Genomic DNA, 20,063 nt, shown 5'->3' with positions numbered 1-20,063 from the left:
GAACAATTCTGGACCCGTCTCTTCATGTTTTTCATATTAACAGCCATGGGTCATTTGCCAAATGTTTGGTTAAATAATTGCACAGTGGATTAAACTGGAAGCTCACATCATGGTTGCTATTAAATAATTTATGTGTAACAGCAAACCTACCTGAGGAAAACTGGGGCCATTGGGCAATCCAATTAAATCTTAGCTCCAATGGGGAAAGCTTTCCTCCAGTTCTCACTGGAGATAAAAGGATCCGCAACAGATCACAACATTCAGCAAGACTACTTTTTCATTTGCTGGCTTTCTGTCTGTGGAGTAACTGCTTAAGGTCAGTGAAATCACTGTGTTTTTATCAAGAACCAGATTTGTCCATACATTGTGAGAACAACCCAGACAACTTCATAGGACTGGTGGTATGAAAACTCTGTCTTTTGTGGTGTGGACAGTATTGCCAGATCTGGCAGAGTGTCAGAAAACATATGAAAAGAATTCCTTCCAGTAGCACTTTAGAGACCAACTAAGTTTGTCATTGGTATGAGCTTTCATGTGCATCCACACATCTGGGATGCATACGAAAGTTCATACCAATGACAAACTTAGTTGGTCTCTAAGGTGCTACTGGAAGGAATTTTTGTTTGTTTGTTTCGACTACAGAAGACCAACACGGTTACCTACCTGTAACTAGAAAACATATGAACATGTACACATGTCTTACATGTGGGAAAGCTAACTGTTAAAGAATGTTACCTGAAGAAAGCAGTATGCACAAAGGTGGAATAACATTAGCTTGGGTAACCTGTGGAATTTATTGCTGTCTATTATTACTGAGCCACTTTTGGGGAACTGACAATAATCACACTGTTGCAGAAATTCAGATGTTTATTTGTAAAAAGATTTAAAGGCAATAATAATTCAGTACTGTATGAAATTATTTGGAAGAAACAAAATGACTTTGTGGTCGCTACAGAATAGAAAGGGATAATAATGCATGTATTACCTCGACCAAATTTAGTTACTAAAGCAGAGATAGAGCTTTCCTCTTGGAACAAGTACGGTAGCAGTTTGGGACAGGAGTGTGTGAGATATATTGGGACTATTGTGCAGGGGGAAAGGGTTAATTCATTCATGATACTGACAGGGAACAGGGCTTTTTGTTTCTGGAGACTTGTTAAGGTGGAGAAAAGTGAGACACTATTTTGCATACAGGCTAAACTGCTGGAAGGGGAGATAATTAAAAAAAACTTACATAAAACTAGAATGGTTACCCACTGGTGTGCTAACTTCCTTTGGCTAGAGCTTTAGTGTTGGTTCCTGCAGTCATTGTTTGGTTAAAGAAAAATGAAACAAACAAATGCAAAACAATGTTTTGATGTAATGTGTTTCTTGCCCTCAAATGTGAACAAATTCCATTACTTTTCAGAAACTTCATTTGCCACAGGCTGTATCTGCTCCAAGATGCTTGTTAAAGTGGTTTTGTAATAGTGAGGGGACTGTAGATGATTACTTTGCAAAAGCATTATGAATCAGTGGTAGAGCACTTGAGTGGGGGAGGATTCCCCTCCCCAAGTGTTCTCCAAAGATACACTTGAAAATGCTAACTTAATTCCAAATCAAGTTGAGAGGAGTATGCTCATCACTGATCCGAAGTGTTTGGGTGGGTGATTGATGGGTGCAGGCAATGCTTTGACACCTCAATATTGCATGTGGCTAGCAGAATTGCATGGCACAAAATCAGCCAAGAGTAGTCCTGTTCTGGCTTGATCTAAGCAGACTTTTACCGTATGAAAATACTTAACTGTGATTACTGTCTCCATGTCTGCTTGATGGTTTTAAAAGGGTGTTGGATGTCCATCCTGTGCACATACTACTCTCAGGTTCATTTTTGAGCTTCTTCCTCCTGGCACTAATTAATGGGAAGGCTTTTTATATTGTGCTTCACAAGTTACTATATTCCTATAACCAACTCTCATTATTTGTTTCCATTAAGACAGAATAAAATATGCATTCAACATTCAAGAATCCTGTGTACTTTTATTATTTTGACACTTTCTCTGTTTCGTTTACTTGGCCACTTCATTTGATCATTTCTGAACAGGACTCTGGCAGATTTAGAACCATGTGCTTTATTACAGATACCTGATTTTGATTCAGTACTGCACTTTGTGGGCTGCACAAATGAAACCATAGTATTAAGTTCTCATTTTGACCTCCATCTCCTCCCATAAGCTACTTCATTTTGTCAATGAGCTTTTTCACACTTAGCACCAAAATTCGGTTTGATGCTATGTGAAAAAGCCTCATGCTGCCTCCTCCCATCTTTAACCCAAGTTTGACCAAATGGTTTTCAACAGAGGGCAGTCCAGCGGTGATACCTATTTAGGCATCTTATCTGTTCTCTCTCTCTCTCCCCCCCCCTCTCTCCCCCCCCTCCATGTGTTTGTGTGATGCTGGGTCCCAAAGTGATATACATAAAGCAACTTGCCCTAGACAAAAAAATGAGTAGTTGTGACACAAGTATAAGCATAGTAACAAGCAGAGGTTGGTACATTAGGGCAAATGGGGCCCCACCAATCTTAGCCTGCCTTCAGCCAGCTTCCACCTGCTTGTCTTCTTCCTTGTATCCAGTTCCAGGGCTTCTTCCTTAGTCTCAGTGTTGCTCCTTAAGAACACAGCCCAGGGAAAGATAGGGGCAAAACCAGAATTAGCTGACTCCATTGGCTCTGGGTCTACCTGCTGTTGATCTCTGCCCAACTTGTCCCACTGGGCACCAGCTACCACTGACATTAACTCAGGAAGCTGTCTAAGTCAGACCAGTAGCCCATGTAGCTCAGTACTGCCAACACTGAGTGGCAGAAGCTCTGCAGGGTGTCAGACCAGATGGGACTTTTTTTATAGCTCTACTAGGAGATGCCAAGATTTGAACTTGGGACCTTTTCCAAACAAGGAACATATCATTTTCATAGAATCATAGAATCATAGAGTTGGAAGAGACCACAAGGGCCGTCCAGTCCAACCCCCTGCCAAGCAGGAAACACCATCAAAGCATTCCTGACATATGCCTGTCAAGCCTCTGCTTAAAGACCTCCAAAGAAGGAGACTCCACCACACTCCTTGGCAGCAAATTCTACTGCTGAACAGCTCTTACTGTCAGGAAGTTCTCCCTAATGTTTAGGTGGAATCTTCAGCATGCAGAAATAAGCAAATTGATTTCTTGCATCATCTAATGAGCTTCAACAGTCTGATAATTAAGTATCATGTTGGTTTTGTTCTCTTTTTTGGTCCTCTTCAAGATGCTGTGAATTATAGATCTTCTGTTGCTTTCATCTGTACCTGCCTAGACTTTGCTTCTGGGTAGCATTCTATTTCATGACAGCACATGCCATTATTACAGGACACTTGTGTCTTAGAGGGACAAAGAGATGATATACATCTTTCAGTCCCATTTTTTCCTCCGAGAGCATTTTCAGACAGGACTATACAAAAGTTTAAAATTGAACTGGACTAAGTCGGTCATCTATAGGGGTTCTCAAACATTCTGTCTTCAGGCCCCGCCTCGGATGACTATAAATTACTGAGGCTCACTAGTCACAAAATAGCATCATAGTTTGGCATAATTGACTGCAACCTAGTGACATTATTTTATAGTGATATCTAATCCCCTTTTAGCAATTTCTAGGGATTTCCCACAGGGATTTCCTTGTAGCATGGAGTTTACTTTTCCTCAAGTACAGACTTTGGCTCTGGAAGTACTGTGACTCTGCTTCACTAATAAGAATTTGCTGATTCAAAGCCTCTAAGTCAGGCATCCCCAAACTGTGGCCCTCCAGATGTTTTGGCCTACAACTCCCATGATCCCTAGCTAACAGGACCAGTGGTCGGGGAAGATGGTAATTGTAGTCCCAAACATCTGGAGGGCCAAAGTTTGGGGACGCCTGCTCTAAGTGAAGCATCTTAAGGGGGAAAGGTATGATGCAAATGTCATCAATTGGCAACTGATAGAAGGAGAATGCTGCACTAGATGGACCCTTGGTTTAATCCAGCAAAGCAGTTTTGTGTTCTTAGCTCAAATCTGCTCAAACTAATGGGTCCATGGGAAACTGCTCCTCACATCCCCTAAGCATACATGGTTGTGTGGGGACTTCATTCAAACTTTACAAGATAATGAATATTTTTAAAACAACGAGTTCATGAGAAGTGGTATACTAGTGTTTCAGTTTATTGTGACAGCTGAGAAAAGGGCAGGCAGTTAGAATCCCCCTCCCCATATTTGAGTGATTCCTTAGTTGGCTCTGGAACACAGTTCATTCACTGATACTCCCACACAGTTGCTAATCTCATCATTGTCTGGTTCTTTTCTTCTCAAGAGATTCAGAAATTGGTGCTAAGCGTTGGTCTATGCTTACTCCTGCTGTTGCCCAGTTGAATAATCTCTCCCCATGTCAAAGGCAAATAATAGTGATGGATGGCTAAAGCAGGCCACTGAGGGCTACTTTGTAAAACTACTGCTGTGCTGTCCTTGTGGCTTAACTGAATTTTATGGTTACCTGAATTTTTCTTCATAAGCACAAAATACAATTTTGCAGTCTGCCTATTATGGGTTGAGCAGCATGGCGTGCCACCCTAAATATGACACCCTTATTTTTCTTCCCAGATTTCACAACGCTCATGGAGAATTGGCCACCTAACTAATTAATTGGCCGTGTTCATATATAAGGATAAACCAGATTTTCTGCTTTCTTGTGGTTTACCTAGTGCACACTGCCTGGTAGCTGCTCCTTCCTCTCTTGGTGCAAGTAGGAGAAGCAATCCTGGAAGTAGGGATGGAAGGGGCCATTAGTTTCGGTTCTGTCCGTTTCTTGTGCCCCCCCCCGTATTAAATTCAGTTCTCCATATTTCTGCACTGATTTGCAATTTCTTTTTAAAACCCTTATGAAAACCCTTTTCTCCTATTAGCTTCACTCTGGGTTCTGCACAAGGCACAGATAGAGGAGAGGTAATGCAGGGAGAGGAGTAATTGAGCATGTGCTGCAGCACACCAAACTTCTTCCTCTCTCTCCTGCATCTGTGTCATCATCAGAGGCAGGGCATCATGATGTTTATTGCCCCACTAACCTGCCACCCAGGCCACTTGCCACCCCAGGTACTGGGCATTTATGGGAATTGGCTGCCACTTCTTCTGAGTGTGCATTTGACGGCAAACAATGGAAAATGCGAAAAGGGTGTGAGGCTTCTGTCAGGGGCTGCCCACAGGGTCCGTGGGAGGAGGGAGACAGGAGATTGGGGTACAGTGGTGCCTCGCTTAACGAATGCCCTGCTTAACGAAATTTCCGCTTAACGAAATGATTTTTCGAGCGGAGGTTGCATCGCTAGACGAATTTGTTTTACGAAAAATTCGTCTAGCGAATCGCAGATTCCCATAGGAATGCATTGAAATTCAATTAATGTGTTCCTATAGGCAAAAAAAAAAATTCAATGCATTCCTATGGGATTCACTAGATGAATTTTTCGTTATAAGAAAAGACCCGTGGAATGAATTAATTTCGTCTAGCGAGGCACCACTGTATAGGGAGCCTCGGCCCCTTCTCTCGAGCAGCACCTCGTCCAGCCGGGAAAGCAGCCAAATGTCCAGCAGGAGAGGGCGGTGGACATCATGGGGGAGAGAGGGCTCCAGGATGCTGTCTCTGAGCCCTTGCACCACCTTAGCTAAGAGGGCTCAGAGGGAGACACTACTTCTGTGGAGGTGGAGGCTAGAGGTGCCCAAGTTATTATGTTGGGGTCGAAACTGGAAGGGGGCACTCCCGGATTCTGCGAGTGACTGAGACAGACATGAACTTGTAGCTCTGCACTGTACATATTATGCACATCAAACCTGTAAATGTTCAGGTTGGAGTTTGGTGTTGTTACTCATGAGCAACCACTACACCATCCTGACAGCTGCTAATCCTAAGCATGCTCAGCAGGAGGTGAGTTTCCTGCAGACTAAGCACTTCTCAAGTTGGGCTGTAGTTTAGGAATGATTGTTTATATAATACGTCTGAATATTTAGCTTGAAAAGACAAATAGTCCTTAATTGTTGTTTAGTCGTTTAGTCGTGTCCGACTCTTCGTGACCCCATGGACCATAGCACGCCAGGCACTCCTGTCTTGCACTGCCTCCCGCAGTTTGGTCAAACTCATGTTCGTAGCTTCGAGAACACTGTCCAACCATCTTGTCCTCTGTCGTCCCCTTCTCCTTGTGCCCTCAATCTTTCCCAACATCAGGGTCTTTTCCAAGGATTCTTCTCTTCTCATGAGGTGGCCAAAGTATTGGAGCCTCAGCTTCACGATCCGTCCTTCCAGGGAGCACTCAGGGCTGATTTCCTTAAGAATGGATAGGTTTGATCTTCTTGCAGTCCATGGGACTCTCAAGTGTCTCCTCCAGCACCATAATTCAAAAGCATCAATTCTTCGGCGATCAGCCTTCTTTATGGTCCAACTCTCACTTCCATACATCACTACTGGGAAAACCATAGCTTTAACTATACGGACCTTTGTCGGCAAGGTGATGTCTCTGCTTTTTAAGATGCTGTCTAGGTTTGTCATTGCTTTTCTCCCAAGAAGCAGGCGTCTTTTAATTTCATGACTGCTGTCACCATCTGCAGTGATCAAGGAGCCCAAGAAAGTAAAATCTCTCACTGCCTCCATTTCTTCCCCTTCTATTTGCCAGGAGGTGATGGGACCAGTGGCCATGATCTTGGTTTTTTTGATGTTGAGCTTCAGACCATATTTTGCGCTCTCCTCTTTCACCCTCATTAAAAGGTCCTTTAATTCCTCCTCGCTTTCTGCCATCAAGGTTGTGTCATCTGCATATCTGAGGTTGTTGATATTTCTTCCAGCAATCTTAATTCCGGCTTGGGATTAATCTAGTCCAGCCTTTCGCATGATGAATTCTGCATATAAGTTAAATAAGCAGGGAGACAATATACAACCTTGTCGTACTCCTTTCCCAATTTTGAACCAATCAGTTGTTCCATATCCAGTTCTAACTGTAGCTTCTTGTCCCACATAGAGATTTCTCAGGAGACAGATGAGGTGATCAGGCACTCCCATTTCTTTAAGAACTTGCCATAGTTTGCTGTGGTCGACACAGTCAAAGGCTTTTGCATAGTCAATGAAGCAGAAGTAGACGTTTTTCTGGAACTCTCTAGCTTTCTCCATAATCCAGCGCATGTTTGCTATTTGGTCTCTGGTTCCTCTGCCCTTTCGAAATCCAGCTTGCACTTCTGGGAGTTCTCGGTCCACATACTGCCTAAGCCTGCCTTGTAGAATTTTAAGCATAACCTTGCTAGCGTGTGAAATGAGCGCAATTGTGCGGTAGTTGGAGCATTCTTTGGCACTGCCCTTCTTTGGAATTGGGATGTAGACTGATCTTCTCCAATCCTCTGGCCATTGCTGAGTTTTCCAAACTTGCTGGCATATTGGGTGTAGCACCTTAACAGCATCATCTTTTAAAATTTTAAACAGTTCAGCTGGAATATCATCACTTCCACTGGCCTTGTTATTAGCAATGCTTTCTAAGGCCCATTTGACTTCACTCTCCAAGATGTCTGGCTCAAGGTCAGCAACCACACTACCTGAGGTGTACGAGACCTCCATATCTTTCTGGTATAATTCCTCTGTGTATTCTTGCCACCTCTTCTTGATGTCTTCTGCTTCTGTTAGGTCCTTACCACTTTTGTCCTTGATTATGGTAATCTTTGTACGAAATGTTCCTTTCATATCTCCAATTTTCTTGAACAGATCTCTGGTTTTCCCCATTCTATTGTTTTCCTCTATTTCTTTGCATTGCTCATTTAAGAAGACCCTCTTGTCTCTCCTTGCTGTTTTTTGGAAATCTGCATTCAGTTTCCTGTATCTTTCCCTATCTCCCTTGCATTTTGCTTGCCTCCTCTCCTCCGCTATTTGTAAGGCCTCGTTGGACAGCCATTTTGCTTTCTTGCATTTCCTTTTCCTTGGGATGGTTTTCATTGCTGCCTCCTGTATAATGTTACGAGCCTCCATCCATAGTTCTTCAGGCACTCTGTCCACCAAATCTAAATCCTTAAACCTGTTCCTCACTTCCACTGTGTATTCATAAGGGATTTGATTCAGATTGTATCTTACTGGCCCAGTGGTTTTTCCTACTTTCTTCAGTTTAAGCTGGAATTTTGCTATAAGTCCTTAATAGCTTTCAGCAAAGCAGGAGCAGCCAGTCTCAAATTGTGGAGCATTAGCACAAGCAATGATAGAAGGCAGTATATCAAATGTACGTAGATGAGAGAACCCATCAGACATACTGTGCCCTGACAGCATTCTTTATTTTTATTTTTAGGTCAGTATTTACCAGGTAGCTGCTCTGAGAATAAAAATGGCATGATGAGGTGGATATTTCATGTTTTCCTCCCAAGTAAGTGATATATTGTTTTGAACCCCCCCCCTCCTGTAGGTATATGCAAAAATACAGCCGATATATTTTTTCATCACAAAGCTGAAATGTTGGAAGTAGGCTATACTTTTATGGTGTGATTAAGGAGATAATGAAACACTCAGTTGCTTTCTAAACTTGTTGGATATTTGCTGCCAGAATTCTGTAGCCTGGGCAAAACATTAGTGTATCCTACATGATCTTTTAAAAAGCAGATCCTGAAGATTATTTGTTCTGTAATAGAATGATGCATTGTCTTGACTACATTTTAAATTAAGAAAAATACTTGCATTGGCTCAACTCCACTGCAAATTTATTTGTGCAAGACCTACTTTTTATATAAAGTATTCTAGCAATAAGTGTGCTACTTGTTTATACAGTGGTACCTCTGGTTACGAACTTAATCCCGTTCTTAAGGTCCGTTCTTAAGCTGAAACCATTCTTATCTTGAGGCGCACTTTCGCTAATGGGGCCTCCCGCTGCGCGTGTGCCTCTAGCGCACAATTTTCGTTCACATCCTGGGGCAAAGTTGGCAACCAGGAGCAGCTACTTCCAGGTTAGCAGAGCTGGTAACCTGAAGCGTTTGTAACCAGGAGTGTTTGTAATCAGAAGTAACACTGTATGTGGGTGTGTTTTCTAAGCAAATTCCTTGTGCTGGTGGCAATTCTCGCAAGGTTTATTTGGGTTGCTCCTGCCTTCTGTTTGCGATACTCTGTGTGATCCATTAAGGCAGTTGACTTTCCCTAAACCCCTTCTAGCCTCTTTGTTCTATTGTTCCACATTTAGAAACAAAAGTGAAACCTGAAGTGCACAGTGGTTATTTCCAGGTTTCTGCCTTTCCAAGGAACTCTATTTCCTTTTCTCCTGGTTGGTTTCCATCCATCCCAAACAGGCACTCAGTGTTCCATGACCACTGATCATGCTCTGTCCTTATTGAACTATTCTAAGGGATTTCCCCCGTCATCAGGGCTCAAAAAAGTACTTCTTCAAATCTTGAATTTCCCACAACCCTGATGATGCCTCCTTCTTGTATGTGGATGGTGTTGGTTTGACGCATTCAGAAAACGAATTTTTACATGAAAATTAAATTGCAGATTATTTCTTTATGACCCATTTGAAGTAAAACGGTGAGCTCTGAGAATTGAATAATAAGTGTAACACTTTGGTGTAAGTGCATTCTCTTGCAAATATGCCAAACTGAGTTAAGACATCATATAATAATAAAAAGATCGTATTTCAACCAGTTTCTTTCAGTTAGGCACAGTATGCATTTAGCTGTTTTAGAGAAGGGCCCTGGTCAGGCCCGGTTCTAGGTGTGGTCCCGGTGGCGTGGGGCGCCGGGGGGCCGCACGGCAAAGCCGTGCGGAAGCCGTGCTGCGAGGGCGCCGGAGCAATCTCTGCACCTCAGCGCTAGGGCACCCGACCTGCTTGAGACAGCCCTGGCCCTGGTTCAGATCCAGAGCACATGCTTTGTATGCAAAAGGTCCCAGGTTCAGTCCCTGGTATCTCCGGGAAGGACTAGGAAAGTCTCCTATCTTGAAAGCTTCTGCCAGTCAGTACAATAATGAACTAGATGGAACAATAGCCTAATGGTCCTATGTCTCTCCCAGCCTTTCCTGGAGATGCTAGGGTTTGGACCTAGGACCTTCTGTATGTGAAGCAGATGAACTACCATTGAGCTATGGCCCAAGTTTGATGGTTTGCTTCAACTTAAGATACCATTACAGTGGTGCCTCGCTTAACGAATGCCCTGCTTAACGAAATTTCCGCTTAACGAAAGGTTTTTTCCAGCGGAGGTTGCCTCGCTAGACGAATTCGTTTTACGAAAAATTCGTCTAGCGAATCGTGGTTTCCCATAGGAATGCATTGAAATTCAATTAATGTGTTCCTATGGGCAAAAAAAAATCCAAAAAAAATCAATGTATTCCTATGGGATTCACTAGACGAATTTTTCGTTATAAGAAAAGACCCGTGGAACGAATTAAATTCGTCTAGCGAGGCACCACTGTATTACATTATTACAAAGCCAACCACAAACCATGGTTCAGGGCTGGGCAGCAATCCATGGTTGGTTGGGGCAAAAGAAACAACCACCCGTGATTCAGAAAGAATATTAAGCCAACCCCTTGCCTTGTGTAAAGAGGGTTCTCTGGCTATGTGCGCTGGTACACATTGTGGTTTAATCAGACTTAGTGTGGCATGTGAACATTTTATGCTCCCTGTCTCCAGCACACTCAAGAAAATTGTGCTTTCTGTGTTATAAAATGTTTCCTTGAAGAATAAAATAGATTCAACTCATCTGGTTCTCAAATAAAAACATACAAAATTTAGAACAGGAATAGAACATCAGAACAGCATCCTTGGTGAAAAGGCTTCCTGAATCAATTTTCTTTTCACCTGGCACCTGAAACTTAGTAGGGACAGTGCCTGCCTGCTTTCTAATGGGAGGGAGTTCTGTAGTGTTGGGTCCACTACACTGATTGCATGACTCAGTAGCATAAGTTGTTTTCTGGTCTGTGGGGGACAACTAATAGTGCTTCCCCAAATAATCTCAGTGATTGAGCTGGGACATACCAGGTAAGGCAAGTACCTTCAGCCTAGTCGAGTAACAGATGGGAAGTCACTTCATTTATTTTGATGGTATCATGTGTTGGTGGTAACAACATAGAGTGCATTGCAGTAATCCAGTATTCAGGTTACCAGTGCATGGACTACAGTAGTAAGGTATATAAAGTAAGTGGAATCAGGAGAGGTGCCTATCCTACTGCATCTCTAACATCTTTGTTAGTATAGTAATAAATCTACTTTTGTCAGGTCAGAGCTAGTGCTGTGATACCAGTAAGGGGAAAGTTGCCTTCATGGTCCATTGAAATGATAGCTTATGTACAGTTAAGAATTCTCCGTATTTTAGTTGTACATAAGTATCTGTAGTTGGTTTCTTTCTGGTGATTTTTTTTAAGGGTATTTGATCTTTGCAATCAGTTAGAGAGAATTCAAGATGAAGATGTTATGCTGAGTGGTTGCTATCCTAAAGAGACTTCCCATCAGTTTGAACAAATAATAATTTTAGGATATTTGGCTTAGTAAAATTAAGCTTCTCTCTCTCTCTCTTTTTACCATCAATTGTTGGATTTTCATTTTTATTTAATAAGCAAGAATTGTTCCATTTAGCGCACAATAAATGGCACAGAAATGAGCAGGAAGCAGCTAATGCTGACTAATAAGAGAAAGGTTTATAAGTGCACATAGCCCCTCTTAGAGTTGAGGTGAATGTGCCAAGACAGATTTTCAGTTGAGACTTAGCGCAAACAAATCATCACTCCTAATCCAACAGGAGAATATGTACATGCAATATGGGTGCTTTATCTGTGTTCCCTGGGCTGGGAAGTCTGATCCAGAAGACTGCATTGGAACAGCTCCAGACAGATTGTTTGCAATCACAGCAATCATTTGTTCAGGGAAGAGAGTGATGTTGCCTGGCAAAATACCAAGAATAAGAGTGCTTGCCTGTATGAATGCAGGTGACTATTTTACCAAGTGGTAACTTCCCATGAGCTGATTGGCTGTTTGGCATTGTCTCTGAACCTGCGTGGGTGACTAGATGACTTCTTGATTGTTGACCTCATCTACTCAATGTAGTATTCTGCCAAGTAGTAAAGATAATTTCATTACACTCTTGTGCATGATCAGAAATCTGGGGAAACAGAGTAAAACTGACACGATGATAAAGGTAAAGGTAAAGGGACCCCTGACCATTAGGTCCAGTCATGACCGACTCTGGGGTTGTTTGCTCATCTCGCGTTATTGGACAAGGGAGCCGGCATACAACTTCCAGGTCATGTGCATGACAAAGGCGCTTCTGGCGAACCAGAGCAGCACATGGAAATGCTGTTTACTTTCCCGCTGGAGTGGTATCTATTTATCTACTTGCACTTTGATGTGCTTTCGAACTGCTAGGTTGGCAGGAGCAGGGACCGAGCAACGGGAGCTCACCCCGTCGTGGGGATTCGAACCACTGAGCTTCTGATCGGCAAGCCCTAGGCTCTGTGGTTTAACCCACAGCGCCACTTGTGTCCCAACACGATGATACCCATTGACCAAAATTTTGTAGTATTAGAGAGCACACACCAGGGGTAATTTGGCTATTTATATGGACTCAGATGACTGTTTTACTGTGACTTCATGCACACCCTTGTAAGAATTTTACCAGAATATTGAATTGTATTCAGTCTGAGTCATGTGTCTTAAATAAATTATTATTTACACTATAATCTCAGCCTTTCTTCTAGGAATTTAGGGTAGCTTGCAATATGTTTTAGAGGCAGCATCCTCTCATTTCATAGCAACAAAAACCCTGTGAGCTGAAATAGTGTGAATAGATCATTCAGAGAACATTCACACCAGGATCTCTCCACTTCTAGTCTGGCACTGTAACTGTTAAACCACACTAGCTTTCAAGTCAAATAAGCAGCAGTTACGGTAAGCAGGCAAGGTAGAACAGGTAGCAGGTAAGAACAGGAATTGGGCTTTATTTAATATTAGCAGAAATCCCAGGAAAGAAATGTGAGACATGCATAATCTTAAGAGCATAGGTAAGAGAGGACGGAACTGCAGTGCCATGGGATTTTACCACATAGTGTTGCAACGAGATCAACCTCAAGAGCCAGTGAGTCTGAACAGCAACCAGCCTTGAGATTTTCATCTTAGACAAGTGAGTTCTATAAAGACATGCTTACACAATTCCCCAATGCTGTTGAGTTGTGTCAACCCTTCACTACTGTAACAGTTTTCCTCATATAATGATAGCTGGTTTTCCTATTGGGTCTTGGAGCTTCAGAATGTTTGTTTGTTTGTTTGTTTGTTTATGTATCCCATCTTTCCTCCAAAGACATGCTTCTGCCCCTCCCCTTTTTATCCTCACAACAACCCTGTGAGGCTGAGAGACTGGTCCTGGTCCAAAGTCGTCCAAGTGAGCTTCATGTTTGAGTGGGGATTTGAGCACTGGTCTCACAGTTAGTAGTTCCTTGAATCAGGTGACACACCTCTCCCCAAAGCCTGGCACTTTCTGTCATAAGAGTGAATATTTACCTCTTAAAGCCCATGATAGTATGAGTATCTGGTTATATATCTCATTCCAACCAAAAGACTAGATCAACAACTGCTCTGTGTAGAACATGCTCCTCTCTGTTTCAAGAGAATTGTTCCAAATTGGTTGCTGACAATATCAAAATGTTTAAAGGTCAAGCATTCTTTGGGTAGGTGGAGTCTTTGAAAGTTAGTCTTCTCTGTGTGCAGAAGTGGTTTTGGTTCTGTGAAGAGGGAAAAGGTTTAGTCCAGAGTCTGTTGCCTTAAATGGGCTTGTGTCAGATTCGTGACTTCTCTTGAAGACAATCCCTTCTTCTGACAAATGGTCCCAATCAATAATAATTCCACTATTTCACAATCTTACACATGCTCTGGTTTTAACTTTCTCCTTTTTGTGGTAAGATGACTTTGCTTTAAGTTCCAGAGTCTTCATCTGAGCATGCTATCTATTTATATCTCTCTGAAGATTATTAAAACAACCAGATATATGAAATGCCCTGATGCGTGTTCGTGGAATTAATTTTCCTGGAGTGTCGCAAATAACATTTTAAGCAACTTGGATAATGAGGGTGTGTTGTTTTCCCCATTCCGTTGGAATGAAAACAGTGATAAATTCAAAGCCTTTATTTCGTGCTAAAGATTTTGCAAGGATAGTTGTCATTTGGAAGGTAGTGCCAACATTGATTTTTTGCAGCACTTCTTAAAATTGAATGTTCATAAGTATTTTCATCAGCACTGGCACTAAAAATGCTTTGGAAAAATTGAACCCTGTTTTCCTCCTTCCTGGTTCATGAAACTTGATCGGGGTTTGCTTTCAAAATAAGGCAAAGGGAACTCTTAGAAAACAAAGTTACAAACTGACATGGAAATGCAGAGAATTTGAGATTGGAAAAATGTGAGACGAAGAAACTGAAATTGACACATTCTCTTCTCTGTACTTCATAGGACTGGTATCCAAACAACAGATATAAGCATGTGGTAGAGAACTTTGCACACAGCCAGACCTTTGATCCTTGATTTTTCCAGCTACAGTTTCCACTGTTGAAGAGCAGGCAGCTTTTAAAACTGCACAGCAGCTTGTCTAGTTGTGGTTCAAATTGCTGCAGCGAAATTGGAAACGAAAGCTTGGGCTTTCTGCCTCTCTCCCCAACCCTGCCCCTGCCACCATGTACATACAACCTCTTTTGTATCTTGTTCATTAGATAGCGAGGTTGCAAATAGAGAGACTGTCCTATCAGATTCTGCTTCCTCTGGAAAAACAAAGCCGGCTTCAGATGTGTTCTGATATTTGCACCTGTCCCCTCTATGGGGTGATATCATTAATACAGACATGCAGATGATGCAGTGTTGGAGCTGGATCAAAATGATTCCATACACAATATGGTTCACTGCAAGTTCATTTGAAACATTAGCATTTGGGCTTTGACTAGTGTCTAAACCACTTCACTCTGCTTTGATCTTTTATAACAGTTTTTGTCTGCTTGTAGCTGATTATCTTTTTTATTCTACCACAGAATGGAAGAGGGGTCTGGTGGGAGGGAGCTAGAACAGTAGCTAGGCACTACGCTTGCAGAACGGGTCCTCCCTTTTTTTAAAGAAGCCTAGCTGTTAGCCACTTAACCTTGGTGAGAAGAAATGTCTTCTGTGTTAGATAGCTTGTGAAATTCCTTATCCAAGCCACATTGTAACACATAAGTATTGGGCAGGTGCCTGGGAGATTGCCTAGCTTTATCTGCAAGGTTGCCTCGGGAAGTTCAGAGAATATTGGTAGCACTCAGTGTTCCGCCAATTTTACGCACGCCACGCTAGCCTTTTCTGCATCGCTGTAGAAATAAATCAATAAGGAAGGAATTGTCTGTTAGGGCCATATCATTAGCATAATTAATGTTGCATATATTGGCTTAATTGGCATCAGACATAGAGCAGCATTGTGCATCTGCAATATGCAAAGTGCAGATGGTGCTTCTCATACTGATTGCTTTTGGGAACATCACTAGGAAATTGTAATGACTTAAAATGTTACCAGACCTTGTGACTGTTTTGTTTTTTCACTGGGAAACAGCTGCTGACATACACACACACCCCGCAAAAAAAAAAAGTGCATTAACAATGGGTTGGATCCAGAGTAACCTGTTAGTTAACTGAAGCTCCGTTGATTTCATTGGAAACAAAGTTCAACTAGCTTACTTTGAAACTAAAGCCCTTTTGTTCCTCTAGCCTGTTACATGTTACTTTTTTGGGAATCAGTGAAGCGCTTTTGCTCCCAATCTCACTTGCCAGTGGTGCAGTTCGAAACACATTTTGAAGCCAGTACTTACAACAAGAGATCATTTGTACATTTATAAATAGTTTTTAAGCAGTCCTACCTTTCTTCAGCCCCTTCATGGATCAATGCCTTGTCGTGGCGAAGGGGCTTGAATAACTCAGAGAAGCTATGAGCTATGCCATGCAGGGCCACCCAAGATGGACAGGTCATAGTGGAGAGATTTGACTAAACGTGATCCACCTGGAGAAGGAACTGGCAAGCCACTCCAGTATCCCTGCCAAGAAAACTCCATGGACAAAGACAACAGGCATATAAAAGTTATGACGCTGGAAGATGAGCCCCTCAGGTCGGAAGGCGTCCAACATGCTACTGAGGAAGAGCGGAGGACAAGTACAAGTAGATTCAGAGCTGATGAAGCGGCTGGGCCAAAGCCAAAAGGACGCTCAGTTGCGGATATGCCTGGAAGCGAAAGGAAAGTCTGATGCTGTAAAGAAAAATATTGCATAGGAACCTGGAATGTAAGAACCATGAGTGGAGGTAAGCTGGATGTGGTCAAAAATGAGATGACAAGAATAAATATCGACATCCTGGGCATCAGTGAACTAAAATGGAAGGGAATGGGCGAATTCAGTTCGGATGACTATCATATCTACTACTGTGGGCAAGAATCCCGTAGTAGAAATGGAGTGGCCCTCATAGTCAACAAAAGAGTGGCAAAAGCTGTAATGGGATGCAATCTCAAAAATGACAGAATGATCTCGATACGAATCCAAGGCAGACCTTTTAACATCACAGTAATCCAAGTTTATGCACCAACTACCGGTGCTGAAGAAAGTGAAATTGACCAATTCTATGAAGACCTACAACACCTTCTAGAAATGACACCAAAGAAGGATGTTCTTCTCATTACAGGGGATTGGAATGCTAAAGTAGGGAATCAAGAGATAAAAGGAACAACTGGCAAGTTTGGACTTGGAGTTCAAAATGAAGCAGGGCAAAGGCTAATAGAGTTCTGTCAAGAGAACAAGCTGGTCATCACAAACACTCTCTTCCAACAACACAAGAGACGACTCTACACATGGATATCACCAAATGGGCAGCATCGAAATCAGATTGATTATATTCTCTGCAGCCAAAGATGGAGAAGCTCTATACAGTCAGCAAAAACAAGACCTGGAGCTGACTGTAACTCAGATCATCAGCTTCTTATAGCAAAATTCCAGCTTAAACTGAAGAAAGTAGGAAAAAGCACTGGGCCAGTAAGATACAATCTGAATCAAATCCCTTATGAATACACAGTGGAAGTGAGGAACAGGTTTAAGGATTTAGATTTGGTGGACAGAGTGCCTGAAGAACTATGGATGGAGGCTCGTAACATTATACAGGAGGCAGCAACGAAAAGCATCCCAAGGAAAAGGAAATGCAAGAAAGCAAAATGGCTATCCAACGAGGCCTTACAAATAGCGGAGGAGAGGAGGCAAGCAAAATGCAAGGGAGATAGGGAAAGATACAGGAAACTGAATGCAGATTTCCAAAAAACAGCAAGGAGAGACAAGAGGGTCTTCTTAAATGAGCAATGCAAAGAAATAGAGGAAAACAATAGAATGGGGAAAACCAGAGATCTGTTCAAGAAAATTGGAGATATGAAAGGAACATTTTGTACAAAGATTACCATAATCAAGGACAAAAGTGGTAAGGACCTAACAGAAGCAGAAGACATCAAGAAGAGGTGGCAAGAATACACAGAGGAATTATACCAGAAAGATATGGAGCTCTCGTACACCCCAGGTAGTGTGGTTGCTGACCTTGAGCCAGACATCTTGGAGAGTGAAGTCAAATGGGCCTTAGAAAGCACTGCTAATAACAAGGCCAGTGGAAGTGATGATATTCCAGCTGAACTATTTAAAATTTTAAAAGATGATGCTGTTAAGGTGCTATACCCAATATGCCAGCAAGTTTGGAAAACTCAGCAATGGCCAGAGGATTGGAGAAGATCAGTCTACATCCCAATTCCAAAGAAGGGCAGTGCCAAAGAATGCTCCAACTACCGCACAATTGCGCTCATTTCACACGCTAGCAAGGTTATGCTTAAAATTCTACAAGGCAGGCTTAGGCAGTATGTGGACCGAGAACTCCCAGAAGTGCCAGCTGGATTTCGAAAGGGCAGAGGAACCAGAGACCAAATAGCAAACATGCGCTGGATTATGGAGAAAGCTAGAGAGTTCCAGAAAAACGTCTACTTCTGCTTCATTGACTATGCAAAAGCCTTTGACTGTGTCGACCACAGCAAACTATGGCAAGTTCTTAAAGAAATGGGAGTGCCTGATCACCTCATCTGTCTCCTGAGAAATCTCTATGTGGGACAAGAAGCTACAGTTAGAACTGGATATGGAACAACTGATTGGTTCAAAATTGGGAAAAGAGTACGACAAGGTTGTATATTGTCTCCCTGCTTATTTAACTTATATGCAGAATTCATCATGCGAAAGGCTGGACTAGATGAATCCCAAGCCGGAATTAAGATTGCCGGAAGAAATATCAACAACCTCAGATATGCAGATGACACAACCTTGATGGCAGAAAGCGAAGAGGAATTAAAGAACCTTTTAATGAGGGTGAAAGAGGAGAGCGCAAAATATGGTCTGAAGCTCAACATCAAAAAAACCAAGATCATGGCCACTGGTCCCATCACCTCCTGGCAAATAGAAGGGGAAGAAATGGAGGCAGTGAGAGATTTTACTTTCTTGGGCTCCTTGATCACTGCAGATGGTGACAGCAGTCACGAAATTAAAAGACGCCTGCTTCTTGGGAGAAAAGCAATGACAAACCTAGACAGCATCTTAAAAAGCAGAGACATCACCTTGCCGACAAAGGTTCGTATAGTTAAAGCTATGGTTTTCCCAGTAGTGATGTATGGAAGTGAGAGCTGGACCATAAAGAAGGCTGATCGCCGAAGAATTGATGCTTTTGAATTATGGTGCTGGAGGAGACTCTTGAGAGTCCCATGGACTGCTAGAAGATCAAACCTATCCATTCTTAAGGAAATCAGCCCTGAGTGCTCCCTGGAAGGACAGATCGTGAAGCTGAGGCTCCAATACTTTGGCCACCTCATGAGAAGAGAAGAATCCTTGGAAAAGACCCTGATGTTGGGAAAGATTGAGGGCACTAGGAGAAGGGGACGACAGAGGACAAGATGGTTGGACAGTGTTCTCGAAGCTACGAACATGAGTTTGACCAAACTGCGGGAGGCAGTGCAAGACAGGAGTGCCTGGCGTGCTATGGTCCGTGGGGTCACGAAGAGTCGGACACGACTAAACAACTAAACAACAACAACACCTTTCTTCAGGGCCACTCAAATTGGCCTTGGAGTAACAAAGTTCAGTGCAACTGGAAGACAGTACAAACCAGCATTTGATATGGTCCCCTGTCTATTAAGAAGCAAGCGCTATTGAATCCATTGGTGCTTACTCCCATGTAATTGGTGTTATGAATACAGCTTTGCTTAGTCACACTTTCCTTTTATTGAAATCATTGGGACTAAATCATGGTTTGGGGTCTATTCAACTAAGTCGCACTCAAGCGTATAGCCAAAGATTTCAAGTGATCTAACTGAGTATGATTTAGTTGGATACAACTATATATCTGGATTGAACTTGTGATACTCAAAAACCTTTGCAGCATCTCAGAGTTTTAGGTATGACCAATGACTGAACTTCAAAACAAGGGACATTCATAGTTTATTTTTTTCTTCAGTGAGTGAAAGTGTGGCAGAAAGTGATGAAGGATAAATACAGATCCAAAACATTTTTTATCAGTCCAAAATGAGATTAGCTAAATCAGCTTGTATTGCACAAGCTGTATCTATTACAAACTTGTTTCCTGAGCTAAGAAACTAATGTAGTGCGTGCATGTTTATATTGCAGCCAATTCACCTGGAAATAATCAAAAGATGCTTTGGGTACTCCCTTTGTGGTTTGCTCAATTTGCATCTTGTACTCTTGGCACCACTACATATTCCAAAAGGTTTGGATCTTCACATTATGAGGAAGCATAAATTTAATTCAAGACTCCAAAAAGGGTGGCATGGAATTTCACTGGCATTAAAATATATAATTTCACTTTGAAAATGTCTCAGCTCCCTCAACTGTTCCTCATATGACTTGGTTTCCAGACCCTTGCTCATATTGGTTGCCCTCCTCTGCAAGATGACGGGGAACCATTAGTGAGAATTAGTGAAATGAGATTCATCTGACATGACTTGGTTTTGAGAAACCCATGCTGG

At 42.3% G+C, this 20,063-nt stretch overlaps 1 protein-coding gene across 4 annotated transcripts in view; it reads left to right on the top strand.

The window, feature by feature from the left end:
- Positions 1–20,063, top strand: part of SULF2 (sulfatase 2) — a 241,049-nt gene that overhangs the window by 9,029 nt on the left and 211,957 nt on the right. For 2 of the 4 annotated variants that reach the window (XM_035124104.3, XM_035124102.3), the window contains exon 2: positions 8,338–8,412. The exons of the other annotated variants lie outside the window; for them this stretch is intronic. The gene's annotated coding sequence lies outside the window, so the exon portion shown is untranslated. The remainder of the gene's footprint in view (positions 1–8,337; positions 8,413–20,063) is intronic. 4 annotated transcript variants of the gene reach the window in all.

Source organism: Zootoca vivipara, chromosome 7 (assembly GCF_965207765.1).
Source record: "Zootoca vivipara chromosome 7, rZooViv2.hap1.1, whole genome shotgun sequence".
Lineage (NCBI taxonomy): Eukaryota > Metazoa > Chordata > Lepidosauria > Squamata > Lacertidae > Zootoca > Zootoca vivipara.
The sequence above is the reverse complement of the archived record's forward strand: the minus strand, read 5'-3'. Positions and strand labels throughout refer to the sequence as shown.